The sequence below is a fragment of the Meleagris gallopavo genome, chromosome 2 (assembly GCF_000146605.3).
Source record: "Meleagris gallopavo isolate NT-WF06-2002-E0010 breed Aviagen turkey brand Nicholas breeding stock chromosome 2, Turkey_5.1, whole genome shotgun sequence".
Taxonomy (NCBI): Eukaryota; Metazoa; Chordata; class Aves; order Galliformes; family Phasianidae; genus Meleagris; species Meleagris gallopavo.
This window is the reverse complement of record NC_015012.2, coordinates 71433628-71443110: the sequence shown is the minus strand read 5'-3', so window position 1 is coordinate 71443110 and position 9483 is coordinate 71433628. Positions and strand designations below refer to the sequence as shown.

The window sequence follows — 9483 nt, the reverse complement described above, 5'->3', positions numbered from 1 at the left end:
TGCTTCCTGAGGTATTTCTTGTGATAAGACTCTGATTGATTTATTGAGGAGGCAAGTGATCTGTGCTACCGTGTGACAATCAACATCACTTTGTGGACATTTGAAAACACCTTCTTCCAGAGCTGCTTGCCTCTGGAAGAGAGTGCTCAGGAGTGTTTACTGGCGGAAGATCTGGCCTGTGACTAAATAGCTCCAGCTTGGTACGGGAAAATTGGGGAATGATACCATTGTGTCCTGTGACAAACAGGATGCAGGTGGGCATCCCTGCTTCCTCTGATCAGCTGGCAAGGCCCGGAAGATGGAAACAAAGGAGTTTCTGCTGAGATCCCAGAGCCAGAGGTTGCCACTCCAAAGAGAGCTGACTCAACTACTTTGGAACCATTGAAAAGGAGCCATCATCGCCGTGGTCACCGTCATCATCGTCGTCAACAGAACAACACCCGACGACCCACCACTACTGAAGATCAAGGACTGAACTACCAAGCACGCTGGATCCATGGTGGTGACTATCTCCCTCTTGCTTCCTATGAACACCTCTTGCTTCTTCTTTCCTATCTTTTCTATCACCCTCCTTCCCTTCCCCATTACCCTTATTTGTAATAGTGTCCATCTTCCCCTTCCCCCAACTCCCTGATTAAGATTTGTAATAAACTGGTTGGACCAACATTTGAACCATTGTTTCTTAGTCTCACACCGGGTATATAGATGTTAAAAGAACCTCCTTTCACTCCTATAAATTGGAGCGAGACACCTATGTTACAAAATGAGTTACTACACAGTTAAAGACAAAGGTAGAAAGGAAGAGATAAAGTGCTTTATCTGTCTTCTGAAGAGTCTTGCTGTAAACAGTCTAAAGAAACTTACTTTCTACACTCTGCATCCAGATTCCAGGCTCAGGCTTTAAAAGCTCCTTTATTAATGTATATGACAGTTCTTAGATAATGTGTGCTCTAAGAGTAAATGAATTCTAAAAAATCTGAAACTAATTCCCAAAGTTACTTTTACCAATAACTTTACTAGAGATGGCAGTTTATGTCTTAGATACATCACTAAATTAAATTCAGCAATTATCTTCCATCTTTCTGTGATACAAGGCACACTTAAATTCAGAAATTTATAAGGTATAGCTAATATTAATAACCTAAACTACACAATATCATTAAATTAAATCTTTACAGAAGCAAAGTAATTAAATCAAATTCCTTATGTTATACCATTACAGGAAGAACAGAATATTTTGATAAGACGTATGGGAATTTACATTAAATAAATAAGCCAGTACATATGTATCATTGATGTGGATACCTTTATAAAAAGCAAATATTGTGTGAAGAATAGAATCTACATTCCAGCAATAATATAACCAGTAACTCATACTAATATTTGGAATACTGTGTAGGAATACAGACTTCCTGAAATACATAGACTGAACCTCAGGAAACAGGCATGCATCTTTAACTATTTTAGACTTCATTTAAGACTTCTTAAGGAAAATGTCCAAAATCAATAAACTCTCAAATATACAATGATTAATCAGTAAAAAATAGGTAAGTTAAACATTCTTGCACCTGCTTCAAATTATTCAAGGAAAAAGAGTATGAAAAAAAATATCACAAAGTTGTCACTTCAAGCATTTATTAACTTACTATTCACATTTGTGATATAGCTCAAGGCACTCTTTAATGCCAGATAGATCTGGCTGAAATCTTAGCATTATTTATATTACTTTTATCAGGAAGGACTACTGTTTGAGGTAATGAAGAGAAGAACAAAATTTTATTTTCCTTTTTTATCTTTTAAAGAAGGAATAAATGTTACAATATTAAAAATATTTAAATGGATGAAAATGTAAAGATTTCAACAGTAAATGACACTACTAGAAGAACCATTAACAATAAAGTTGTCAAAAAAAAAGAGCCTACAGATCTTTCTGTTATTTTTTTATTTCAAAAAAGAATGTTTTTTAAATATTATTATCAGAGTAAAAAGCTTAAATTACAGTTTCATTCTGATCATAAAAAAGAAAAGAAAAAAAGAAGAAGAAAAATCTTTTAAAATCTCCTAAAATCACTTTCCAAATTATTCCTCATATTTGCTTCATTTTCCTCCCACCCTAGAGAAAAGAAGTAGATGCATGTGCTGAAAAATTTTACAAGCACTTCTCAGATACTTTATTACAATCTTATAACAACTTGATGGTAGCTCTGATGTGGATGTCACTTACTATGCCCTTTCTGTGAGGTTAATTAATAGTTTGTGTAAATGCCTAGATCTTTTCTGATGTCTATTTCTATTCTGAATCATCAAGAAAAAAACCATATATATATATCTTGCAAGCATACAGCTAATTGAAAACTGGTTGTAGGGACCAGTTTTTGTTCATTCAGAAATAATAAATGGAATTAAACAATTCAATATATCTTATTAAAACTGCAATTTCTCAGAACTGCTTTAGGAAAAAATGTTCCTGGCTTATTGAAATATTTACTTTTGATATTAGAGATCATACCCATATCTCTGACCATATCTTCAAATTTTACTCTAGGCTTTCTGTATTTCTAGTTTTTAGATGTTTCAATATTTCAGACACTTCAGTATTCCTTTTTTCCCCAACTTATGGGATTTTAGTTCATCCATATGTTAAACAAACAAACAAACAAACAAAAAAAAAAAACCAACAGAAACAGTTGGATTTTAAATACAAATTATACTTCTATGTGTTTGCAATAAAATATAATTCCATTGAAATAACTATATTTATTGATTAAAAACAAACAGAAAAGAACATAAAACCCACTCCAAGTGATAATTTAATAAACTAGTAAGACTGTGTAGAAAAAAAAAAAATGCTTCAACTAGCTAGCATTTTCCTATAGAAGTATTTCATATTCAATAACATGCAGTTAATTATACTCAAGTTGCACTTCTTCTTGTGCTTATTACCAAAACATTATAACCTCTCTGACCCTTTTCTGTATCTTTGACCTAACTGTTGTGAAGACATAAGATGATGTGATGACATTCAAAAGACAGAAAGAATTTGCTCAGCAAATTCTGAGAGCGTTTGTAGCTGGTTTAACTTGGACAGCTGCCAGGTTTCCACCAAGCTGCTCTCTCACTCCCTTTCTAAGGAATACAGAAGAAAATTAAATGGAAATCTTGTAGGTTGAGATAAATACAGGGAGATCACTCACCAGGTACCATAATGAGCAGAACAGGGTCAACTTGGGAAGAGCAACTTAAGTTTTTTGCCAACTGAAAAAGAATATAATAGTAAGAAAATAAGCAAACAAAACCTAACTAAATAAAAATTCCTTCCCTTCCTTCTCCATACTCCCCTTTTCCCCTGGTTCAATGTCAGTCTTCTACCTTCTCCTTCTGAGCAGTGGAATGGAGGTTGCTGATAGCCCTTAACACTCAGTCTCTGTTGTTTCCTACTAATACTCATAGCTGCTGGAACTGGATCTGAAAAGGTGATAATTTCTGGACTCTTCTTATAGAGGTTTCCACTGCAGCCACTTCGTACATAAACCTTGCCACATAAACTCAGTGCAGCAACAAATATGGCAAGAAAATAGGTTATAATTTGAAAATATTTATCTTTTCTAGAAGAGCAGCATCATTCATCATTTCCATTGTCAGAGAACCACTTCCAAGAAAGCAGAAGTCATCACAGATAACTTATTTGAGAAGACAAACACCTGCTGTCCTACCTCCTTCTCCTCCTCTCAACCCGTTTTATAGCTGAACATGTCACCGTATGGTATGGATTATCTCTTTGGTCACTGAATCTGCTGTCCTAGATGTATCCCCTCCCAGGTTCGCTGTGATGATTATTGACAGTATAAAAGAGAAAGGCAAGGCAGGAAAGGTAGGGATGTAGCCCTCTATGGTAAGAAAGAATGAGAATGTATGGAAATTAATGATGGTGATGATAGGGTTGAGATATTATGGGTCAAAATAAAAGCGAAAGCCAGTAAGACTTTTGCAAACCTTCTACCTCTTTGCTAGTAGAACAGCATAAAAGGTAGAAAAGTTCATGCCTATATGCAAGCACTCCTAGAGCTTAACATATATTATCTAAAAATACTGAAGTACATTAGAAAAAAATAAGAGAGAAAAATGATATTTTTTCTCTAAATATTATGTGATATATGTGATAATTCTTTGTAAATGGAAAACACATATTCTTGATTTCTTCTAGGTGATTTTTCTTGCATGGGTTTGAAGAACATGTTTTAGTATGTATTTGATTGAAATTTAGAAAGCAATAGTGTGAAACAAAACAAAACAACAAACAAACAACAAACAAATAAAAGTTGAAAGATAGTACTGAAAAACATAATGGTATTGATTAAATTAAGGACCAAATAAAGCAAATTACGAAGTGCAACTTTAGCTGGAGTTGATGTGACTTACATGAGCATGGTCCTCATTAGTGTTAAAATATCAAGTAGCTCATTAACCTTTCCTTTGTTACAGAGTGATATCACTGAAGAGCTGGTTGGTTTTTAATTCTAGTATATTGTGTATACTAATCAGGAAACATGGGTTTACTCAAACACACATATCTTAAAAAGGGGTTTCTACATGTTGCTGCAGAATTGATATGAATTTCATAGACCTTGAAAATTACCGTTACCATAAAAACCATAAAATTATCAAAAGCTGAAAAAGGAAGACAAGAACTATTCTAGCTATTATTTCCTTAGTGAAATTTGTCTCGCTCCAATTTATAGGAGGGAGAGGAGGTTCTTTTAATATTATATACCCGGCATGAGATTAAGAAACAATGGTTCAAATGTTGGTCCAATCAGTTTATTATAAGTCTTGATTAGGGAGATGGGGAAGGGGAGGACGGACACTATTATGAAGTAGGGTAATGGGGAAGGGAAGGAGGCCAATAGAAAAGATAGAAAAGAAGAAGCAAGGAGTCTCTATAGGAAGCAAGAGGGAGATAGTCACCACCATGGATCTAGCGTGGCTCGTAGTTCAGTCTTTGATCTTCAGTAGTGGTGGGTTGTCGAGCAGCGTAGTTCTGTTGACAACGACGGCAACGACGACAACAACGACGGCGACCATGGTGTTGATGGCCCCTTTTCAATGCTTTCAAAGTGGTCGAGTCAGCTATCTTTGGAGTGGCAGCTTCTGGCTCTGGGATCTCCGCAGGGAACTCCTTTGCTCCTATCTTCCTGGCCTTGCCAGCAGATAAGAGGGAGGAGGGAGACGCCCACTTGTATCTTGCCTTCACAGGATACAATGGTATTATCCCCCAGTCTCCATAGCAAACAGGAGTCATTTGGTCACAGGTTAGATCTTCTGCCAGTAAACTGTCCTTAGCACCCTCTTCCCAAGGCAAGCAGCTCTGGAGGAAGGGGCTTTCAAATGTTCCCAAAGTGATGTCTATTGTCACACGGTAACACCCATCATTTGCCTCCTCAACAAATCAGTCAGAGTCTTATCACAAGAAATACCTCAGGAAGCAAGCTTTGAGCCAAATATCAAAGAAGGATTCTCACAAAATTATAGTATTTTTGTCCCATTTTTCTTTTCATCATTGTATTATGGACCAAAATTATTTGCTCCATGAGATAAATAATAAACATAGTGATAATGAAAATAATAATAATACGGAAATCCTAAAAATGCTCCTTTATTTACTATTTATTACTAACAGCATCAAAATTCTTTGACTTTGTAAAAATCTATTTATGTATATTGTCTTTGTGCAACACAATTTCTCAGTTAATATGCACCAAGAACAGTGATTTGAAATGAAATTTTGAATTTGAAATGAATGAAATAAATGTAGCAGATGTCTGGGAAGTTGAAGTCCCCCACAAGAACAAGGGGGAGAGACCGTGAGACCTCACCCAACTGTCTATAAAGTGTCTTGTCCAACTCTTCATCCTGACTGGGTGACCTGTAGCAGACTCCCATGATAATGTCAGTCTTATTGGCTTTTGCTTTTATTTTGACCCATAATATCTCAACCCTATCATCACCATCATTAATTTCCATACATTCTCATTCTTTCTTACCTACACTCCTACCTTTCCTGCCTTGCCTATGTCTTTTGAAATGTCAGTAACCATCACAGCACTCCAGCTGTGCGAGTCATTTCCCCATGTTTCCATGATGGTGACTATATCATAGCTTTCCAACCACATAGTGGCCTTCAGCTCCTCCAGTTTATTACCCATGCTGTGTGCATTAGTGTATAAGCACCTAAACTGGGCCTCCTTTTGAGTAGCCCTAATACCCTCTTGACCGTACTTAGGTGTTTCCATGTATCTTGCTCCAATTTATAGGAGGGAGAAGGGGTAGAAAATATACGTATACCTGATGTGAGATTAAGAAACAACGGTTCAAATGTTGGTCCGACCAGTTTATTACAAATCTTAATCAGGGAGATGGGGAAGGGGAGAAGGGCGATAGAAAAGAGAGGAAATAGAAGCAAGGAGTCTTTGTAGGAAGCAAGAGGGACATAGTCACCACCATCGGTCCAGCGTGGTTCATAGTTCAGTCATTGATCTCCAGTAGTGGTGGGTCATCAGGTGTTGTTGTTCTGTTGACAACAACAACTTATCAATTGCAGTACCAACTTATTTATAAGTTCAAAGTGGTCGAGTCAGCTCTTCTTGGAATGACAGCTCAAATCCAAAGTGGTTGAGTCGGCTCTCATTGGAGTAGCAGCTCCTGGCTCTGGGATCTCAGCAGAAACTCCTTTGTTCCCATCTTCCGGACCTTGCCAGCTGATCAGAGGGAGCAGGGATGCCCACCTGTATCCTGTTTGTCACAGGACACAATGGTATAATTCCCCAATTTTCCCATACCAAGCTGGAGCTATTTAGTCACAGGCCAGATCTTCCGCCAGTAAACACTCCTGAGCACTCTCTTCCAGAGGCAAGCAGCTCTGGAAGAAGGTGTTTTCAAATGTCCACAAAGTGATGTTGATTGTCACACAGTAGCATGAATCACTTGCCTCCTCAATAAATCAGAGTCTTATCCAAGAAATACCTCAGGAAACAAACTTTGAGCCAAAAAACAAAGAAGGATTCTCATGCCATAGCCACCAACTCACACCAACAAGGCTTGGGAAGGGCTTGGAGAATATGCCCTATGAGGAGTGACTAAGGGATAAGGCTATGTATTTTGGGGAAGAGGAGGCTGAGGGGAAACCTTATTGCTTTCTTCAAATACCTGAAAGGTGATTGCAGTGAGAATGGGGCTGGTCTCTTCCCACTGATGACAGATGACAGGACTAGGGGAAATGGCCTCAAGTTGCATCAGGGGAGATTTAGGTTGGATATCAGGAAAAACTTCTTTACAGAAAGGTGTGTTAAGCACTGGGATGAGCACACCAGAAAGATGGTTGAGTCACTATCCCTGAATGTGTTTAAAAACCATTTGGCTGTGGCGCTCAGAGACATGATTTAGCAGTTGGTTGATAGAGTTAGGGTAGTATGGCTAGGGTAGTAGGTTGCAATTGGACTTAATGATCTTTAAGGTATTTTCCAACCTGAGCAGTTCTATGATTCTATATTCTATGTTTTCCTGTATCTAGATAACCTCTTGGATCCCTGAACCGATGACTCATATGAGAGATCTTCTCATCCTGTCCCATTAGTTTGGAGGATAAGGTTTGTTGTATAGGAAATTGTGATGTTGAGATTGCAACAGACATATTTTAGATCTTATGTATCTAATTCTTTCTAAATTTTTCTTCCATAATGAATATATATGCTTTTATGACATACTGTACATGGGATGAACATTTTAAGATAGCATTTACTACTTATTAATATAATAGATATAGAAGGGAATTAGAACTATATGATCCCTTCCAATACAAACCATCCTATGATTCTATGACTCTATGATTCTATAAACAGCTTTTTGTGTCCAGCTTGTGTATCTGATTAATATTGTTTGCATGAGGTTACAGACAGCCTGAAGTGAAAACTCGAACTGCTTTAACCTCTCACAAACTCCAGTTGACATGTTACAGTGAACTATGAAAAAAAGATGGAACAGCAGAGGGTAAAAATTTTCCTTGGACCTGCAACTGAGTTTTTTCCTATAATTTTTGTTGTTGCTCTTCTTCTTCTATCCCCCCCAAAAAAATATTTATGCTATATTGAAAATAAAAAAATTACCAGGAAATTCTCATGTCAGCTCACACAGAAAACATCAGCCACGTCAGCTAAATTTGCCTTTACGGCAACATAGAACTCTGTGATAATTGCATACTTTACTGAATGCTTGAGCATCTTTGAAAGTCAAATGGCTTAATGAGACAAAGTTATTGTTGTAGGAAAATAGGCTGTTTATTTGAAAAACCAAAGATATTTTTCAGTCACCTTTGCAAATACAGAGAACTATTTTGCTTTTTTGAAGTTCCCTGGGAAAACAAAACAAAACAAAACAAAACCAGTGAGGAAGTAGATATTTGCATCTTTTTCTTTCAGAAGCATGAAAAAAGAGTATAGGATTTTTTTGTTATTTAAAAAGGAAAAATAAAATAATATAGATTTTAGCATTAGATTTAGAAGAACTCCAGGGCTGATACAGAAATTCAGATAGATTAAATATCTGGAACTTGAGAAGTAAATGTTCCCTGGTGTAATCCAGCAGCATGTATTTACAAAACCACATGTATCAGAGTTCTTTAGCTATGAAAACAAATAAGATGAGCTTAGGGGATTTACAGCTTCCTAATGTCCTTATCAAAACTTTGTATCGAAAGCCCTTAAGTATTTTATCTCCATTTTCTGTGGTGGGGATCCTAGACACAGACTTTGAAAGTGGATTAATGAAAAACACTGATTTCTGATTTCCATGCTTTCTATCTTCTATCCCATTCTATCTTCTGATTTCTTCTGTATACTTCTTCAAAGTTCTCTTCTAAAAAAAATTACTCAACGTCTATTAGTGATTTATCATTTACTACTTCCTGTAAAGGAAAACATATAGAATCCTTATAATTAGATGCACTGAAAGCCATAGTATTATAAATAAATGCTTTTAACATTAATTCATAAGTTTGTCTAAGCAAAGTAAAAGAGAAAAATCCTTCATTCTTCCAAATACACTGTATATTCTGTTTGCAAGCTTATTGAAGAAATCTGCATTAGAAGTTTGACACAATAACCAAAATGCTTTTTTATTAAATTTTGAATATATTTAATTGTGAAAATTAAAGCTTTTAAGCTGAAACTTAAATGGGTTTATAAAAAGATTTTCCTGTTCTTTTTAATCTCAATAAATTTAGAAATAACTACTTTGAGAACTCTATGTAGTATATTTTTAAATTTCTTTGCTATTAATTACTCTTTTACACTTGATGACTAGACCCTTGAATTGCTTCCATGTATGTGTGATTTGAATAAAGTCTAATGATCTCCAGCAAGTAATCACTGAATATCTTCAGTGATAGTGAAAATATTTTAGCTAGTAGTTGAAGCCAGAAAGTCTTATAAT

General features: G+C 36.0%; 1 long non-coding RNA gene across 1 annotated transcript; it reads left to right on the top strand.

Annotated features, from left to right (window-relative positions):
- The first annotated feature begins 465 nt into the window (after positions 1–465).
- LOC109366458 lies at positions 466–7676 on the top strand. Its single transcript, XR_002112779.1, has 3 exons — positions 466–502; positions 3610–3763; positions 7568–7676. It is a non-coding gene; the product is annotated as an uncharacterized LOC109366458 (long non-coding RNA).
- Positions 7677–9483: the final 1807 nt, after the last annotated feature.